Here is a 6,000-nt window from a genome sequence, read left to right as displayed (position 1 = left end):
CTTCTTCTCTGAGAATAAAGCATTATATCACAGAGAATGCTTAAAATGACAGAGATTGAACTTGAATTGGAGGAAAAATTACACATTGGCCTTCTGAACACAGATGGATTTCAACTCTACAATTTCAAGTGTTTTCATTCACACATATTACTGATCCTTAAAGTATCAGTTCTGTTCTATAACTGGATGTATCTGACCTATAGGAAGAGAACAAAGTCATACTTCCCGAAAATTACTGATAACATTTTCACTGTGAATATAATCTTTCATGGGTGAGAAAGGTGTAGTGTTACCAAATGTAAAAAATAAAAAAAAAAATATAGCAACCATTTTCCAAGGAAAGAGGAAGACATAGTCACCATGAAAATAATAGTAATCCCTAGAATCCTAGAATATTAACAAAAGAAACTCATAGCCATGAGACCTAAACTATCCTGCAGCACAGTTACTTCTTGTTTCTTGTAGAGGGACCTCTATCGTAGACTGAGGCCTCTGCAAAAACTGACAGGTGAATAAAACAAAGGTTTACCGTTTTCCTTTCAGAAACGTTTATCTCTATTAAGAATTAAGTCATTACTATGTACACTAAAAATATCTCTGAGGCTAGATCAGAATCCAAGATTATTCTTGAATCAATTATACACTGTTACACCCTCGATCGTAAGGATACAGCATAGTCTTACATATACAAGAAGTCCAGCATCAAATGTAGTCTGACACATGTACTTGAAATAATAGTGCTTTTCAGATCTTAGTGAAATTAAAACCTAGGACCTTTTTATTGCTGAGTACCTGACCACAGACTGCAATATGACTCCCCATTTTTGTTCTCACCAACACAGAGAATCTTCCGTTTCATTATTTCAGCAACTGTTTCTGCACTTCCTCTTAAGAAAGGATTCTTCTTCTTCCTTTGGTTAACAACACCAAGCCAACTATAAACAGAAGAGCTGTACTTATTAGGTACCTGCTTCCACCACCTACTTTCTACTCATAGACAGTCCTCTGCTTAGCACAATCATCTCATTTACAGAAAAGCTTTGTGAAGAATAAGTTTTGGCATCAGTTCTTTATTCAGTTTCTGTTTGTCAGGAAGTAGCTGACATGTAAGATCCAGACACTAAAGAGACAGAGTAATATCCAGTTAAACTCTGCAAACGCCATACTTGCACCTTGGCAAACCCTAATATCTTCCTAGTCAAAGAAAAGAAAAATTAAGTAACTAAATAAATGGCAGTAAGTCTCTTTTGTGGTTTGAAAATGGTAGTGGATAAAATGGGAACAAAAATATTCATTTAACTTGACAAAATAAATAAACTATACAGCATTAAGAGTCATTATTTTAATTAACCAGCAGAGTTATTCATCTTCCTCTAGACACCAGTTCCCATGAGACAGATATTCCCCCCTAAACAAATATGACACTATCATCGAGGACATACAAAGCACTAGGTCTGGTAAGAAACAATAACAAATTGTTTTGTAATTAATTAATATATACTCTTACATTTGATGCATAAGAGCCTGAATTACTCAGTTGTTCCTCAAGCATCTCTCAGAGGACCATCGTTCTGCACCATCCAAGTATGTCTTATGGTAAGCATTAATTTATATTGGCAGGAAATGTTGGAAGAGAGCCATGTGTCAGCTTTTCAAATGCAGGCTTGCACCTCTGATAGTATAGCAGCAGGTACATAAAAAGAGCAACTTGGTTGTTGGAATGAAGGGATATTTCTGGAGTCTTGGTCTCCTGCTTCTAACAGACACCCAATGGAAATAATCATGACTGCTTTGGGATCTCATCAACATTTAAACTAAATAATCTTATACTTTAAGTCGTAACTGTTTAGCATTAAGTTACATTATCTTCTGATCCTGGATTAAAACTCAATGTTAATTTCTTTCTTATGAAAGAAGAAATAAATCTATATAAGAAACACTCAGGAGCTGCTATTAAATCCAGGGAGAAGTATGAATTACCTTGTTTAGCAGAACTCTTAAATTTTTATTCTATGGATTGGCCTAAAGGCAACAATAAGCGTTAATGTCTTGTTGATGGGAGTATATTCTTTTGTGTGTGTATGCATTCAGAATTTAGGAGACAATTACTTGATAAAAACCTGGCATTCAACTGTTAGCTATAGTTGCCAAATTCCTATTTAATCACCTTTGAATCGTGAGTTTTTCTCTTGGGTTGCTTATTTATGTCTTCTAGGGGTTTGCCTAGCTTAGAAAACATGACATTTTCACTCAACAACCAAGAACAACCAAGAACCAGAGCCACAAAAATGAAGGATTTACTTTAGCAACTAACAATCGTTCCTTCCTTGGGACCCAAAGACACAGAATTCATGAGAAGGAAACAAAATTAAAACCATGAATTAGATGAACTGAGATGGAAGCGTCACAGGGGTAGACTTAAGGCAGTGTTTGCAAGATACTATACAGATAAGGGACCTTGTTCAAGAGGTCCCTAAATACAGATCACTCCAATTCACTTTGCCAGCAATTCCCCTAATTTAATTAAGGACCAATAAGAATTTTAAGTTCATGAAGATTTAATTGACTGAAGCTTTTGAATAATGCTGGGCTTTTCATTTATTCATAATGAATGTGAAATATAATTAACCCATTTTAGCTGTTCATAATTTTCCCCATTCCTAGACAATTTTTATTTAAGGTAAGAAATCATACTATGTGTTAACACACAGGTACGTGCTTCTATAAATTTGCTAGTAACAATCTGTCTTTTTGATAATTGTTCTGCCAGCCTCTAGCAGGGATAAACCTCTGTTTTGTGACTTGGGACTTGCTACCCAGTCAGGCAACAGCACAGCTTCAGATTCTCAGGTAACAGCTACCTAACAGCCTGAAAAGTTATTGGCTTAAATGTAGAGTATGGCCACTCTCACCATCACACAGAAGGAAAATAATATAGAGTAGAAGGTGTGCAAAAGCAAATACATTTCTGTCCCTTGCAGCAAGAAAGCAAAAGCATCAATAAATCCAAAGAGAACAGATAAAGATTCAAGATGCATTTTTAAATGGTTTGCAATTCCTGATTATATTAACACATTTCCCTCTTTTCCTTCTCTTCCTCCTCCACACCTATAGAGGCAAAAGCTATAGAGGTCTTTGGAAATTTAGGCTGCTAGTAAATCCAATGTTAACCTCAAGATTCAAAGGTTCAGCATTAGAATTAATAAATATCCATCCCAGAGAGGAGCAATTATTTTTCAAAAGACTACCAGCTTCATATAGGGAATACTTACATTGTGTCCTAGAAAATAGTTTAACATTTCAAAAATGGGACTTTGAAATAAGATTTTAGAGCGCACTGAGGATGATATAGCAGCTCTCTGAGGAACAAACATTATACTTATGACTGTTTGAGTGCAAGATAATGAAATAATAAATGGAAAATCCAAATGTGAATTATAAGACATCTTAAACATACCTACATCTAGATCCTGAGTCAATATAGGGAATATGTTTCAACTCAAGCCCAAAATTAGCTTAGATTATTGGCAGAGCCCCTCTACAGGCAGCTTGCATAATCAAGCATTCAAAAAATGGGAAGAAAGTGTTAAACAGCCCAACTCCCAAATCTGGAATGGGAATTCCCAAATTCCCATGCACTATAATGGACTATCTTCAGATCATACCCACAGCAGTGAGGGATAAAACAAAGTTTTCTAGACTGATCGTTATTCTGCCTTTATTAATTGCTTAATGCAAGCAAATTTTTTCAGAATGCTAAAGCAAGGGGTGGGAAGAACTCAGTCTGAAAAAGGCTGACAACGGAAAAAGGAAAGAAGAAGCCAGGTGTATGCATCCAAAACTACAGAAATCATCACTGAGTCAGCTCAGACAAAGCATCATGTTAGTTTGCAAGATACCTTACCATGGAAAAATAAGTGAAGTTTCACAGTGGTGTAAGAGTGTGACCAGGCAGTCCTGCTTGGGATGACAGAAAAACACTGTTCTGCCCTTTCCAAAAGCTGTGAAAGGGAAGCCCAAGGTGCCTGTTCATTCTCCAAGGGAGCTATTGTGTTCAAGCAATAAGAGAGATTAGTCCAAACTAAAACCTGCCGCTGGACAAAACGTAAAGCATTAATGGAAACTTGCAAGTGGAACCTCACAAATGTGCTGCCACTTTATCTCAGTGCTAGATTATTCTAAGCACATCAAACCTATCAACATGACATTTTATCTCATGATAAAATTCACCAGGGTTCTCCAGCTCTGCAGGTACTTCTTAAAGTCTACTCCAGGTCGGCAGTCATCTTGAAAGCTGTGCTGGGAAAAGTTGCCCTCCTCATTCTGTATTCATCCTTTCTCTGTGTATCACTGACTGTGCTCTTAGCCTTTGTTGGGAGGAAAGGATTAAAAACCAGAAGTCTGGTCAGGAGGATTGCAAATGGCATAAGTGACCTTGCAGCTGGGAATAACCATGGATAAACCTGTGGGAACAGCAGCACAGTGCCCTTCTAGCATGTGCAACAGTGTCTGTGTCTCTGCTGATGTGCTTCTGACCACGTGTTCCCTCAGGGATGCCCCTGGTAGCAAGGTAACAGAAATAAATTTACTGTTTGTCTTCTTGCTGTGGGTTTATGGGTGTTCTGGCTGCCTGTGTTGACTCAGAGACACTAGCAGAGAAACAGGCCAAAATCTTGTCCCAATCTGAGTAATGAGGTTAAAATGGTCAACACTGCATGACTGAAAGAAAACTAAACTCCAATACATAACAAGTATGGAAGCACAGCTGCTTTGTTATAATGTTAAGTAACATTCATTTTATCTAACGAAAGGTGGTAGCTAAAACAAGTTTACTGGGAAAAGACAGCAAGGCTGGTATTTCTCATTCATGCTGTGATATGGGTCAGACTTATTAACCAGCTTGGTGATATCTTTAGCAATTTACAAGTTAAACACATAAGAGCCCAGTATGCCAACCCTTGTCCTTAAATAAGTTCAGTTAAGAGTTGACCACTAGATATTTAACGTGGACATTCAAAAGGAATTTTGTAAGAAACAGGCAAATTTTTTTTCATTTTACATATTAATACACTTGTTATTCTTGCCAGCTGGGGTACTCAGATCAAAGTCTAGCTTCTGGGGAGGGCACAGTGTCTGTGATAGGTTTCTGAAGAGGCCTTTCAATTATGTCTGCAATTCCTCCCATCAACTCAGGTATGCTGAGCATCCTCTTTGAAATCCACTTCTCATGTTGTCTTCTTCAGCAAACAACTGGTAATAAGAGATGCCACACTTCCCTTTTATACTACATCTCCAAGTGTTACTAGGAGTACTGAACAGAGAGGAATAAATATTGATGGAAGGCTTTTTTTCTCTGTTTAATCAGACTTACAACCTTTTGCCCCATGCTTCATGAAAAGAAATTTGGTCTACCCATCACAGAGCATTCTATTGTGGAGAAAGGGGACGAATAATACTTTTCCCAGTGTGATAATAGGCAGCACAAAAGAAAAAAAAAAAATTCATCTTAAACTCTTCAACTGCTTCGTTAATTACATTAACAGCTATTATGGATGTGTTTCAAGCCAAATATTATCTCACTGCACTCAGAATGCATCTGATCAAATTCCAATTCTGTTTTACATTGTTCTGCAATACAAAACTGAATTGATTAAGCTTTCATCATTCCAGAACTTTCCTGCAGGGGCAGGAACACACTCAGCTTTGCTGAAGGATTTTCCCACACCCAGACACCGTCATCTCCAGCACAGACACCACGGATTTTGTACGAAGCGTCCTGGAGAACAGTGGGCCTGAATAAGCCCAGGGGTACGTGATGTGCTGCAGGCTATCAAGGGAGCCCATTCACTGGCAGCAGAGCAGAGCACAAGGCAGCTGCTACTTTTTTGTATGCAGGCTTCAGAGCAAATACTGCAAGGCACACAGCAAAGCCCGGCTAAGGACAGAGTGCCGCTTCAGGACAGCCACGTGTTACCGTTACAAGGTCATTCCCCTTCTGTC

This window comes from Cinclus cinclus, chromosome 2 (assembly GCF_963662255.1).
Source record: "Cinclus cinclus chromosome 2, bCinCin1.1, whole genome shotgun sequence".
Classification (NCBI taxonomy): domain Eukaryota; kingdom Metazoa; phylum Chordata; class Aves; order Passeriformes; family Cinclidae; genus Cinclus; species Cinclus cinclus.
Note: the sequence above shows the minus strand (reverse complement) of the source record.